Source organism: Triticum aestivum, chromosome 3A, assembly GCF_018294505.1.
Source record: "Triticum aestivum cultivar Chinese Spring chromosome 3A, IWGSC CS RefSeq v2.1, whole genome shotgun sequence".
In the NCBI taxonomy this organism is placed as follows: Eukaryota; Viridiplantae; Streptophyta; class Magnoliopsida; order Poales; family Poaceae; genus Triticum; species Triticum aestivum.
In genome coordinates, this window is record NC_057800.1 from 243,768,533 (window position 1) to 243,783,008 (window position 14,476).

Genomic DNA, 14,476 nt, shown 5'->3' on the forward strand with positions numbered 1-14,476 from the left:
ACTCCTCGCTCTAAGCGGCATAAGTCTTTAGGGACTCGAAACCTCTCCAACAGCGACCAGTCTCTCGCCTTATCATGACAGTCAGTTTTAGCTTTCTCTACTGAGGTTCTTAGCCCAGCTGAACTGGGGCACAATCGCAGTAGTTCTCCCAGTGCTACCATAGCCAATAGAGCGGAATGTAAGGTACCAAAACATGGGAGCCGGGCAAACCCAACTATTGACCCAAGACATGATTCGGGTTGATGCATATAATGCTATAAGTTCGGGGTGCCGCACTGTCAAAGTGTTTGGACTTCTCGCGCCGTATTATGGGGTACGCTTAAGCCCCTGGCCTATTGGCCGTACCAGAGTGTACGGTTGCTAAATGTCATGAATGAATATATATATATATAAAGAGGAATAGAAAATGCGATAATAGTCTAGTGCTATGCATTGTTTATTCAAAAAGGTGCGTAAAGTAGAATGATACAAGTAGTGCGATAAGCAGAAAGTAGGACTATTTGACATGTCCCCTCTAAGGGCAAGATGAGGAGTGGTATTTAAAGCAGGTATTTCACTCGTTGTCAGAGACCACCTGGGAGTTCCGTGGTGCGACGTAGCTTTCCGCCTCCTTTATTGTTGTATCGCGTGTCCGGCAACCGTACTACCGGATGGGGTTTCCAGAGATTAAAGTCCTGAAAGAGAGAAAAATAACAAAACAGGAAGCCCCTAGTGCGGTTGAGCCGCGTCTTGGGGCATGCCGTAGTCGTGCCCCCTCCCCACCTGTGCCCATGGTATTTTTAATGCATAATTATGTATGCGTGGCATGGATTTTGCCGTTTGGCTGGTACTGGGGTGGGGGCCGCATTACTATGCGAGCTCGGAACGTGCCAGTCGGTCTTGTTGCCGAATACTCCGGGCGTGCTTGAAGGTGTACGGGTCTTGAATCGCCGAACTGGTGGATTGCCTTAAGAGGCTGCTTTGCGCTTCTGTTGCGAGGGCCGCAGTGTGCTCCTCCGTGCGGAGAGAGCGCTCTGTGTTTCCATTAACTGTGATGACCCCCCGAGGTCCTGGTATCTTGAGCTTGAGGTATGCATAACATGGTACCGCATTGAATCTCGCAAATGCGGTTCGCCCGAGCAGTGCATGATAGCCACTGCGGAACGGGACTATATCGAACATTAAATCCTCGCTTCGGAAGTTATCCAAGGATCTGAAGACCACTTCCAGTGTCACTGAGCCTGTGCAATGGGCCTCTACACCTTGTATGACACCTTTGAAGGTCGTTTTTGTGGGTTTGATCCTTGAGGGGTCTATACCCATTTTGCGCACTATGTCCTGATAAAGCAGGTTTAGGCTGTTGTCGCCATCCATAAGGACTCCAGTGAGGTGAAATCCTTCAATGATTGGGTCTAGGACCAGTGCGGCGAATCCGCCATGACGGATACTAGTGGGGTGTTCCCTGCGATCGAAGGTGATCGGGCGAGAGGACCATGGGTTGAACTTTCGGGCGACTGGCTCCAATGCATACACATCCCTTTGCGCATGCTTCGGCTCCCTCTTGGGGATGTGGGTTGCGTATATCATGTTCACCGTCCGCACTTGTGGGGGGAACCTCTTCTGTCCTCCGGTGTTCGGCTGCCGGGGCTCCTCCTCGTCATCGCTATGCGATCCCTTATCTTTGTTTTCGACATTTAACTTGCCGGCCTGCTTGAAAACCCAACAATCCCTGTTGGTGTGGTTGGCTGGCTTGTCGGGGGTGCCGTGTATTTGACACGAGCGATCGAGTATACGGTCCAAACAGGACGGGACCGGAGTGCTTCTTTTAAATGGCTTTTTCCGCTGACCGGGTTTAGAGCCTTTGAATCCGGCATTGACTGTTGTATCCTCTATATTGTCGTTGTTAATGTGGCGCTTGTGTTTGTTGCAGCGTGAACTGTCATTGCCATCATTGGGTGTGTCCACCATGTATATATCATATAATGAGGTGCCTGTCCAGTGCCCTGTGGGCAGTGGATCCTCTTTGCCTCCCGCATCGTCATCCATACCGTCGATGTCTTTGGAGTCGAAGCCGAGCATGTCGGTTAAGTCGTCGACAGTGGCTACTAAGTGGGTGGTGGGTGGGCGGCGAATTTCTTCGTCATCCGCATCCCAATCCTGCCGGACATAGTTCGGCCAGGACTCTCCTGACAAGGAGAGAGACCTTAATGAGTTCAGTATGTCGCTGAAGGGCGAGTGCTGAAAGATATCCATGGAGGTAAACTCCATGATCGGCGCCCAATCGGATTCAATAGGCACGGGCGCAGGCGGTTCGGAGTCCGTGGCTGGGGAAAGATCAGACAGCGTGGCATCATGGCTCTCGTGAAGGGTAAGGTCGATATTCGACTCGATCGCCGCTGAGGATACAACCTCCATGGCGGGGTCTATCCACCCGCCCATGGATGGCGCAGCTGGCTCCAAATTGAGGGTCGGAGCGGTTGCCGACGTGATCTCCTGGACACTGTCCGATGGCAGAGCAAAATCATGCTCATCGTGACCATGTGGCACACTAGGCAGGGGCTCGAATCCATCGAAGATCTAGTCTCCGCGGATATCTGCCGTGTAGTTTAAGCTTCCAAACCTGACCTGATGGCCAGGGGCGTAACTGTCGATCTGCTCCAGATGGCCAAGCGAGTTGGCCCACAGTGCAAAGCCGCCGAATACAAAGATCTGTCCAAGGAGAAAAGTCTCACCCTGGACTACATCGCTATCGATGATCGTAGGAGCCATCAAGCCTAACGGCGACGACACAGAGGAACTCTCAATGAAAGCACCAATCTCGGTGTCAAAACCGGCAGATCTCGGGTATGGGGTCCCAAACTGTGCGTCTAAGGCAGATGGTAACAGGAGGCGGGGGACACGATGTTTTACCCAGGTTCGGGCCCTCTTGATGGAGGTAAAACTCTACGTCCTGCTTGATTATACTTGATAATATGGGTATTACAAGAGTTGATCTACCACGAGATCGGAGAGGCTAAACCCTAGAAGCTAGCCTATGGTCTGATTGTCTGTTGTCCTACGGACTAAAACCCTCCGGTTTATATAGACACCAGAGGGGGCTAGGATTACACAAGGTCGGTTACAAAGGAGGAGATATACATATCTGTATCGCCTACACTACAAAAAAAGACACATCCATGACATTTTGGGCCGACCGAATTTTTTTCTATCATACATATGACACTTCTATGATGATAATTGTGACAAAACCCGGTATCATCATAGATGTGGTGGGCTCCTACTTCTATGACAAAAAATCATGACAGAAAATGGGCTTTTCGTCCTGGGCGGGCCGAAGACGCAGCTGCATGACATTCTTTGGGCTGTCCATGACGGAAAAAACCATGGTAGAAGCGAGGGGGAGCAAAATTTCACGGAGTTCCCGGTTACGGTGGGAGGTCGGGGGCCGAGCGATGCGCGTTTCTCTCGTACACGTACGCGCGTGTGTGCGAGGCGTTGGCTCTAACTGAACCCGAGCAAGGCGTTGGGCTCTAACTGAACCCGAGCGATTGCACTGCAGGCTACGCGTTATTGAACCTGAGCGATCGATCGATGGCTGTTAACTGAACCCGATCGAGCGATTCCTTGGCTACTGCTGCTAACTGAAGCCGATCGATGGGATGAACAGTGAGCATTGCACGGGGGAGGGGGGGTTGGATGAACAGTGAGCGGTGGCGTTGCCTCTGGATGAACGGGACCCCGTGGTGTGGTGGAGGGCTGGATGAACAGTAGACGGTGGAGGGGTGCCCGTGGAGGGGTGGATGAACAGGACCCCGTGGTGTGGAGGGCTGGATGAACAGTAGACGGTGGAGGGATGCCCGTGGAGGGGTGGTTGAACAGGACCCCATGGTGTGGAGGGCTGGATGAACAGTAGATGTGGAGGGGTGGTTGAACAGTAGCCGGTGGAGTAGCGCGCGGTGGAGGCTGGATGAACAAGAGCCCGTGGAGGCTGGAGGAGGTCGACGGTGGATGAACAGTGGCTCGTGGAGGCTGGAGGGGGTCGACGGTGGAGATGAACAGTATCTAATGGAGTCCCATTTTGCGGTACGCCACACCCCTCCCGATGAACAGGACCCCCGTTTCGACCATAGCGCTCCAACACAAGTCCGTTTCCTCTGTTTTGCGGTACGCCACACCCCTCCTGATCAACAGGACCCCCGTTTCGGCCGTAGGAGGTCCATTTCCTCCGTTTTGCGGTACGCCACACCCCTCCCGATCAACAGGACCCCCGTTTCGACCATAGGAGGTCCGTTTCCTCCGTTGTGCGGTACGCCAGGCCTCGTTTCCATCGCCTCTTCCGTCCAAGCCCTCCCGATGAACACGACCATGCATTCCATTCCGACCCAGCCGCGTTGCCTCACGATGAACACGACACATTCCATTGCCTCCCCATGAACACGACGACGATGTTGTTTCTCCGTTCCGACCCAGCCATGTACACGAGCCCTCGCTGTACGCATGCGCGAGTAGGCGTTCGACCCCGCCCGTATGTACACATACGTGGCCGTATTTTCTTTCTTGCACCCTGGCCTCCTCTACTACGACACGTGCGCGCCTCTACATCCACCAGTATATATGTACGTACACGTTCGTGACCAGTATGACAACGCCACGTATGCTTTGACCAGGTGGGTCCCAACTGTCAAGCACTTCCTTGCCTGCGAAGATGTAGCTGGTGGGTCCCAGCAGTCAGGGGGCGAATCGTTTTTTTACCCGGACACACTTCCTTGTGTGCAAAGATGTAGCTGGTGGGTCCCAGCAGTCGAGGGGCTGGTGGGTCCCAGCAGTCAGGGGGGCGAATCGTTTTGGTTTTTTTGCCCGGACGCACTTCCTTGTGTGCGAAGATGTACATAGTGGGTCCCAGCAGTCAAGGGGGCGAAACGTTTTTTTTGCCCGGATGCACTTCCTTGCATGCGAAGGTGTAGCTGGTGGGTCCCAGCAGTTAGGGGGGAACATTTTTTCGCGAAATATGGTGGCCCGTCTGGTGGGTCCCTGCTGTCAGGTGGAGGAATCATTATTTTCCGCGTAATAAGGAGGCACTTCCTTGCTGCCGCCGTGGACCCAGCTGTCAGCCTCTCCATGTACAGTCCACGTCCGATGGAAGTCGTTCCTTGACCATGTTGACCACGCCGTGCCAAGAGCACCAGGGCAGTGGACAACGGCGAGTCCTAGGAAGGGGACGACACGGAGGCAGGGAAGACTCGGCAGTTGTTTCCCACGTGGAGGGGAGTACGACTATACGAGGGTTTACTGGTTCGTCTGCCGTTGCCGGAGAATAACAGCAGGTGTGGGTGAGTAGAGGGATGGCTAGGCCAACGATGGCAGTACGGTCGGGCGGTGAGGCCTGCGCGGCAGCACAGCCGGCTGCGAGGAGGAGGGAGCAGGCAGTCCCGTCGGCGCTTGTTTGAGCGGCTGGAGCAGGAAGAGCAGAGATTGAAGAAGCACGATGGCCGTTGGATGGACATCCAACAGTCAGTGCTTGTGTGTCAACCTTTTTTTAGGAAAGCCTCAAATCTGTGGAAAACAACATACATCCCATCTGCCATTATTTCTAATAATTTATAGCCCATTTGCTAATTCTTAAGGTGTCTTTGGAGCTCATATTCTTTTTGTTAGCATTGCAGCCCATATTGTGGCAACGGTTAAAAAATTATACGAAATTTTGCATATTTCGGTGTGGTCCGAACTGTTTTTAATCCCGAAATTTCGACTCACATTCAAACTGATTTTAAAAATAAATGTATATCAATATAAAATCCAACAAATTCTCCACGCATAAAAATTAATGTAATTTAAAATCTTGAAATGAAAAAAAAGATATTTGAAACTAATTGCCGGTTTGATGTGTTTTAAAAATGTACAACCCATTTCTCATTACTGATGGGCCATTTTCTAGGCCAGCCGAATGAAAGCTCTCCTCGTCTTGAAAGATTTGCAGCCCAACAGGCCTGACAAAGCAACTTACTTGGAAAATCACAAAAAAACTGCGCTGTGGCCATGGACCTAGCTATCAGCCTCTCCACGTATAGTACTCTTCCGATGGAAGTCATTCCTTGACCATGTTGACCACGCCGCACGGAGAGCACCATGGCGATGGATGATGGCGAGGCCTAGGAAGGGGACGACGCGGCAGTGGAAGCCCGCGCGGAGAGGACTACGAGGGTTCACTGGTTCGGCTGCGGTGTGAGGCTCTCGTCGCCGCAGGGCCTGGCCAGCGGTGGGAATAGTAGGGGGTGGTGAGGCCTCTGTGGCAGCACAGCCGGCCAGGGGAGGCAGGAGCATGCGGCACGACCAGCGCTGCTTTGGGCGGCTGGAGCAAGAAGACCAGAGGTTGAAGAAGCACTACAGCCGTTGGATGGACATCGTACGGTCACTGGAGCTAGAATCATTCATATTGACTAAGTTGACAAAGCCCTTCGTCCCCGTCAACTTAGTAGGCCCACTAGTCAGCCTCCCAGCAAGGTGGGTCCCAGCTAGCCGGGGGAGTATTCATTTTTTTGTGCGTAATAAGGAGGCACTTCCGATGGGTCTGAGCTGACAGCGAGGGGAACATTTTTTTCGTGAAATACGGTGGCCCATCTGGTGGGTCCCAGCAGTGAGGGGGAAACGATTTTTTTTGCAAAATACTGGTGGCCCGTCCGGTGGGTCCCTGCTGTCAGGTGGAGGAATAATTATTTTCCATGTAATAAGGAGGCACTTCCTTGCGGATACCATGGACCCAGCTGTTAGCCTCTGCACGTACAGTACTCTTCTGATGAAAGTCGGTCGTTGACCACGTTGGCCATGCCGCGTCGAGAGCACCAGGGCGGTGGACGACGGCGAGGACTAGGAAGGGGACGACTCAGAGTCGGGGAAGACGCAGCAGTGGATGCCCACGCGAAGAGGAGTACGAGGGTTCACTGGTTCGGCTGCGGTGTGAGGCTGATGTCACCGCAAATTAACAGGGGGTGTGGGTGAGTAGAGGGATGGCCTGGCCAGCGGTGGGAGTAGTAGGGGGCGGTGAGGCCTCTGCGGCATCACAACCGGCCACGGGAGGCAGGAGCACGCGGCACGACCGGCACTGGTTTGGGCGGCTGGAGCAAGAAGAGCAGAGGTTGAAGAAGCACTACGGCCGTTGGATGAACATCATACGGTAACAGGAGCTAGAATCATTCATATTGACTAAGTTAAAAAGCCCTCCATCCCCGTCAACTTGGTAGGCCCACAAGTCAGCCTCCCACTATGCTGGTTCCAGCTGGCAGGGGGAATATTCATTTTTTTTGTGTGTAATAAGGAGGCACTTCCTTGCATGCGAAGATAGCTGGTGGTTCTGACATGTCAGCGGGGGGCACTTTATTTCGTGAAATACAGAGGCCCTTCCGGTGGGTCCCAGATGTCAGGTGGAGGAATCATTATTTTGCGCGTAATAAGGAGGCATTTCCTTGTGTGCGTCCATGGACCCAGTTGTCAGCCTCTCCACGCACAGTCTACTTCTGATGGTGTCGTTCGTTGACCACATTGACCACGCCGCGCTGAGCGCATCCAAGGTGGTGGACAACGGCGAGGCCCCGGACAGCAACGAGCCGGAGATGGGAAGACGCGGGAGTAGAGTCGCAGACGGAGAGGTGTACGAGGGTTAACTGGTTCTAGTGCGGTGTGGTTCGGCAGTCGGTGGAGAAGAATAGGAGGTGTGGAGGGGTGGAGGGATGGCCTGGCCAACGGTGGAGTAGCTCTTCATAGCGAAGCATGCTAAGCAGAGCTGCTAGCAGCAGGAGGCGGGAGGTGGTCCCGGCGGCGCTAGAGGAAGAAGACGAGAGATTGAAGATGGATGTGTGTTGTTGGATGTATATCCAACGGCTAACATGTCAGAATCATTTGTTGACTAAATTGACAACGACTTGCATTGGCTTCGACCTATTGGCCCACATTTCAGCCTCCAAAAATGTGGCACGTATTCAACCCATTTTTTCAGAATTTATAGTCTTTTTTTGCGCGGTAGAATTTACAGTCAATTTGATCTTTTTTTTGAATTACAGCCATTAGCTGGGCTGGGTGAACAAATAATGTAGCGTCCATGCAGCCCGTTTATTTTATTTCCTAAAAAATTATAGGCCATTTGCACTTTCTCAAAATACACGATTTTGTTGGGCTGATTCTAATTATAATGTTGGATTGGGCCAGCAATGTTATCAAAAAATAAAAAGGGGCTGAGCATTTTGTTATAAATATATTTAAATAATAAGTGATATTATTACATTCGTCCTTAAATCTTACCAAGCTTTTGTACACAATCACTAGGATTTTCGTGCCAAAACAATCCAGGATTTTATTTGTTAAGAAATTATTTTTATAAGTTAATAAGATGTGGGATATTGTTTTCTTACATAATAAGTATCTGTTAAATATATGATGACAATAAAATAATATATAATAACATATGAAATAATTTTTTTAGAAAACCAAGGAGCATCTCCCCGGTTCCATTGCTAAGAACGAAACCACAACATATTCTGATACAGCAGCTCAAAGAGCAGTTCGAAAGCAAAGGTAGAAAAGCTACAAACTAGGGGGGTGGATGAATAAGTTCTCTGAATAACACAAATCACCCGAGCGGTGCCAAAGGCAGAGCGGATAGAGCACTCAAATGACACAAGGAGGGTCCAGCGAAGCCTTCATGGTCTTCAGCCGAGGGGCCATGTCAGCCTGCGGCGACTAGTAAGCAAGCGGAGAGACCGGGCTGGAAGGCGTAGCATGGTGGATGTCCCTCTTTTTCGGCGCCAGGTGCCCATCATCTTCATCAGAGATCTTGAGACGAGCCCACGGGTCCAGCCCCAGGTAATGCTTTTGTTAAAGAGAGTTTTAGGCACTGACCATCCCAAACTTCATTGACACTTTTATTAAACTCATTGCAGACAGAGTAAATAGGCCAAAATTGGACTGCTAGGGGGGATGTGCCAAACAAACTATCTTCCCAGAACCTGGTTCTTCTCTCATCCCCTATGTTCCATCTGTAGCCAAATTTCACAGCATGCATAATAGCTTTTAATCCTTTCCAGAATCTAGAGGTCTTAGGGTTGGAGGAAGGGACAAAAATAATAGGTTTATTTCCTAGGTATTTATGGGCAATAAGAAGCTTCCAGGGTTTCAGGTCTTCCTCATAGAATCTTTTAATCCAAGACCCTAGAAGACAGATGTTAATTTCTTGGAGGTTAGGTATGCCTAGGCCTCCAAAATCTTTTTTCATAGAGACTAGGGCCCAATTAGCAAGGTGTAGCTTCCTATTTCCCTCAAAATCATTCCACAAGCAATGAGACATCCGAGAATTGATGAGGTTCACTACCCATTTAGGGAACTTGAAGAAGGAGAGGAGATACACTGGAATGCTAGCCGAACAAGCTTGTATGAGGATCAATCTACCTCTGTAAGAGAGAAGTTTTCCCCTCCACCCAGCAATCCTTTTAATGATTTTATCCAGAAGGGGTTGGATATCCTCTCTCCTCAGTTTATCATAGTGGAGAGGGATACCTAGGTACTTAATGGGGAAGTTACCTTTATTACAGACTAGAATAGAGAGGAAGTCAGCTAACTCCTAATCATCCACGTTGATAGGGATGAGTTCACTTTTAGAGTAGTTAATTCTCATGCCTGAGACTTGTTAAAACCAGGTTAGAACAGTTTTCAGATTGCTAGCATGTGTGGAGTCATTGTCTAAGAAAAGGATGGTATCATCTGCATATTGAAGGCAGATGATGCCACCAGGGCAGACCTCAGGACAGAGCCCTGCAATCAGACTATGATCAGCAGCTTTGCTCAGCATTTTAGTAAGAACGTCCACTACTAAATTAAACAAAAGCGGGGAGATGGGGTCACCTTGCCTAAGGCCTTTACCAAAAAGGAAAAAAATCACTTTCACGGTTATTTAACTTGACCCCAACAGACCCCATGAGTAAGTTGCTGGATCCAACTCTCCTCTATGAAAGGCTTGGAAAATATCTAAGAGATCATTTTTCACCAAGTCCCAAAAATGCTGGTAAAACAAGAAGGGGATCACATCAGGACCAGGAGCCCCATCAGGATAAGAGCTAAAATTGGCTTCCTTCACCTTTGTCTCTGAAAAAGGGGCTTCTAGCAGCTCATTTTCAGCAGGAGAGACTTTTTCAGAAGTAGAGAAAAAATTGTTTTGTAGAGAGAACCCAGAAGGTTTTTTTTCTTAAACAGGTCTTTGTAGAAGTCACTAGCCACTTTCAGCATCTCATCTACCTCAGTAACAGGGCCATTAGGGCCATCAAGGGAGTGAATGAGGGTTTTCGTCCTCCTCTGGTTAGCTACTGCATGGAAGTAAGCAGTATTTCTATCACTTCCAACATATCTAGCAGAACTTTGGGTTTTCCTTCTGACAGGGCAATTCTCAACTTTATGGGTAACCATTTTGCAGATAAAACAACTCTTGCGCTTGACACACTTATCCAAATGATGCCCTGGTTCCCCACAGTTGTAGCAGATCACCTTAGAGTATGTCATAAGGCCCGAAGCAGGGGCAGGAGCAGTTTTCTGGATGTCCTATCTCTTCTTTTGCTGATTCTTGCCTTGAGATTTCCCACTGATCTGAGAGTCAGAACCACCAGCAGATTGATTTTGGGCAATTACAGGAGTCTTCCCAGATTGTGTCCCCATTTGGGGCGGAGGTGGGCCGTACCACTGCCCAACCGGCGCTCCCCCTCCCATTGTGATAGGGGAAATTCATCGGAGTTCCTGGTTCCTGCTCATCCTCCAGCCGGATGTTGTCTCTCAGGAAGCAGAAATAACCACCAGACAACTCAATTGAAGCAGATTGCAAGCCTAATTTCAATCTTCTGCAGGTTTGGGGGAGAGGTAAGGTAGGGGATCCACCTGCTCCGGCTCCGGTGGCGTGCTGGTGGGCAGGAGTCCAGTCAAGCATTCCCATCTCGCAGCACAGCATGGATCTCCTGAATTCACTTCTCCTTTCGCCCATCGAACGAACGCAATCGGCGGCTCACTGGGGTGGGGCATCCTGTGCTTCTCCGAGGAATCTCCTTCAAAGTAGATCCACGGGGCTAGATTCAGCAGCTCCCAACCCACATGCTCCTTGCACATCCGAGCATACCTGCACGAGTGAGGGAACGGATTCGGTCCGTCCTCGGCTTCCTCCCTCGCAGCTTCCTCCTCTGCTTTCCCCCATTCGCGCGTGCACTGGGTCCAGGAGAGAGCGTTGTCGTGAATCCGCATCGGCTGCTCCCTCCACCTCCTCCCTTGAGTCTCCCACAGCACTGCCGGCGCGACGGAGTCGAGCGGCTGGAGCATCCGCAGGAAGTTCTTTGTAGACATGTGGGAGATGCATCTTGTACATCTTCCTATCTTCCAGCCATTCCCCCGTGGATATGGCCGGCGACTCCATGGGGCGCGCGAGCGGACTTGCTGAGGGGAGCAGGCGCGCCCGGAGTCAGGGTGCAGGGGGTGGCGGCGAGATCTATTTGCCAATTACTCCCTCCTTTTCGGTTTATAGGGCTCAATTCAAAAATCTCACCAACCAAGGTAGATGATGAATGGTGGAATACTTTTTGTAGTTTGCAAAAGCACCTAATTAATGCACTTGTTTTCCTCAAAAAATTATGTTTATCAATACATAAATTGCAATGCATGCATGCATAAAGTACATGCATTTGTCAATTTTCTCTTAATACTTGCATGCAATGATTTAATGCACCTTGGAATCTGAACATGTGATGGAAAACAACTAAATTGAGCCTTATAAAATTGAAAAACTAAAATTTTGAGATAAGCCCTATAAATCGAAAAGGAGGGAGTATGTGAACTAAACAGTTAACATATAAAATAATTTAAATATATATATAATATAGTTAGAAGGGAAACATAAGTTGGACCTGGCATTCCTAGTCTTATATAGAAAAATAGAACATACCTCTGCGTTTTCTTCAAAAAAATACATAAATTGGGCTGCCAAAAATAAAACCTCGGAAGGGAGGTCCATAGGCCGGTCGATACATGACGGCCCTAAGAAAATACAAACAGGCCTATGGACCTCCCATCCAAGGTCGTGGGCTGCGCATGTTAAAAATGAAAGCCTAGACAGGGCAGCCCAAAACCACGTCCAACACTTGCCAAAACTTCGTCCCTCGTTTTCTCTGTGTTTCGCACACTCGACATTGTGTGGGCATTTTGACTGTGCATCATATGAAGATGTGCTATGCATGGATGTTGATCAGCATGATGTTAACTGGCTGGTAGTTCCATTTTCGACCATGAATAAAACTTCCAACATGATGTTAACCCTGTTTGAAAAGGCTGTGTTAATATAAATGCTCTGCCTCTGAAAGTTGCAGTTTCTTATCTAAAACTAAACTTGCAGTTTCTAATCTGAAACTGAAACTTGCAGTTTCTTCTCTGAGAATCACATTGTCTGCACTTTTATACTCCTATGAAACTACATTTTTTAAGTGCTAAAAATAGACCTCTAGAATTCATAAAATACTTCATATGCTCAATACTGCAAATCTGAAATTCAAAAGACATTCATATCTGAAAGTACTCTCAAAATACACAACACAAAACACAATTCACAACCTGCAAATACTGACAACCCTAAGCTCCTCCTGACAATTCACAACCTGCCCGACTATTGGGCTAGGGGGGCAGCCCCCTCCTATTCCTCGGCGGCAGACAGCCGCCCCGTGAGACGATGTGAACGGCGAGGGAGACGATGGTGGGGAAGCGTCGTCGGGCCTACTGCTTTTCTCCTCTTGCAGTTGGGTTCGGTCGACGAAGACTCCACCGGCTTGCTTTGGCAGGACACCCTCACAAACGGCACCCTGTAGATGCTCGATCCTTCAATCTCTGGTGGATGCTCCATCTGGGATCGATACTCCCACCACTGCTCCCTCACGATCGGATTCGGTGAATCTGTTTGCTCCATGGCCTAGAGGAGCAGCTCTATGTACTCCGGCGCGACTCCCTCCGGGAGTATCGCCGCCTTTTCGCTCTGTTGCAGATATTTTGCCATGGATGTCGCCATCGCCGCTAGTTGGTCCTTGTTGTCAAACCAAGACTGTATCTCCAACATCCTAGCTAGCTTCACAGGGTCGTTGTCTGTGATCCTCACGTATCGGTTGTACTCCTCCATCGATCTACTTCTTCACAAGACCTTCGCTCGCCAGCGGTGGTTTTTGAATGGAAGAGGAGAGGAGCAGCGCTGGTTTTGGATTAGAACGGGAGAGGAGCGATGCTGGTTTTGGACTGGAACAGGAGAGGAGGGGCGGTGGTTTTGAAATGGAAGAGGAGAGGAGCGGCGCTGCATTTAGATTGGAACAGGAGAGGAGCGGCAGTGGTTTAAGAGGAGAAGAGCGGAAGAGCGGTGCTGGTCTTGGAAGTATTTTTTTGTTGTTTCGTGTATTTTCGGTCAAAGTTTGACCACATACTGTATTTGGCAAGCAAAATGTGAATGCATGTCACCAAAAATTGTACCGTTTGGTTCGTATCTGAATGTACTTTCAAATTATACTCCCTCCATTTTTTATACAAGGACACAAACTCATATTACAGGTACCAAGGTAAAAATCAATGTTATGTTTAAGTCAATGTTGCTAGCTAGCTTGTCACCTTGATTGTCATGTTAATTAATGTGTTTTTTCTCTCCCAAGCACAAAGCCAACCCTCTTACTCCTCATTGGTTGATTAATGTTGGGAATGCAAGCTAACCTTCTCACTCCCGCATGCACACAAGGGATATTAATGTCCTCGGGTGCTAGTACGAGGCAAACGCCATCAATTTTGCCTCGATTAATGTTAGTTTCCTTGTATAGTTGCAAATTGTAATTTTGATAGTGGCCTTGTATACAACGTATAACATATATTTTATGTGCGAAAATCATGGTCAATTATGACCTAGAATAAAAGGGAGACTAGTTAATGTGGGGTCGCTTTCTTAATTGAAGGGTAAATTGATTTTTATTTTGATCCAGTCAGAGCGCGCCAGCCCTCTCGTCCAATCCTAAATCGCTGCCGCACGCTCCTCTCCCTCTTCTCCATTGCAAAACCACCTCCTCTCCTCTCCATCATCTCCATTCCAAAACCACCGTCTCGCCTCTCCCTCTTCTCTATTGCAAGACCACCGTGTCTCCTCCGTTTTCTAGATGCTTTGCTCCATGGCGCGGGCGCAATCCATGGATACAAAATTAGTATACTGTATACTATTTAAAAGTAGAGGGAGGGGCTTTTCCTGCATGGTAGGCGGCGGGGCAGTTCCGCCTAGTCGGTTCGACAGAGACGCGAGAAGACAAGGGAGTAGGCTGCTGCAAACGTAGGGCTGTGTGATTTGACAATGAGTTACTGCTGGACAGGTGGGGTCCCGTGATTTGACTTGCCATTATCATTTTAACTGCGGCGCTACGACCGGCGTGAGTCTCCCAAATTCCTGACCACCTTCATACAGGTGCCTCTCCCA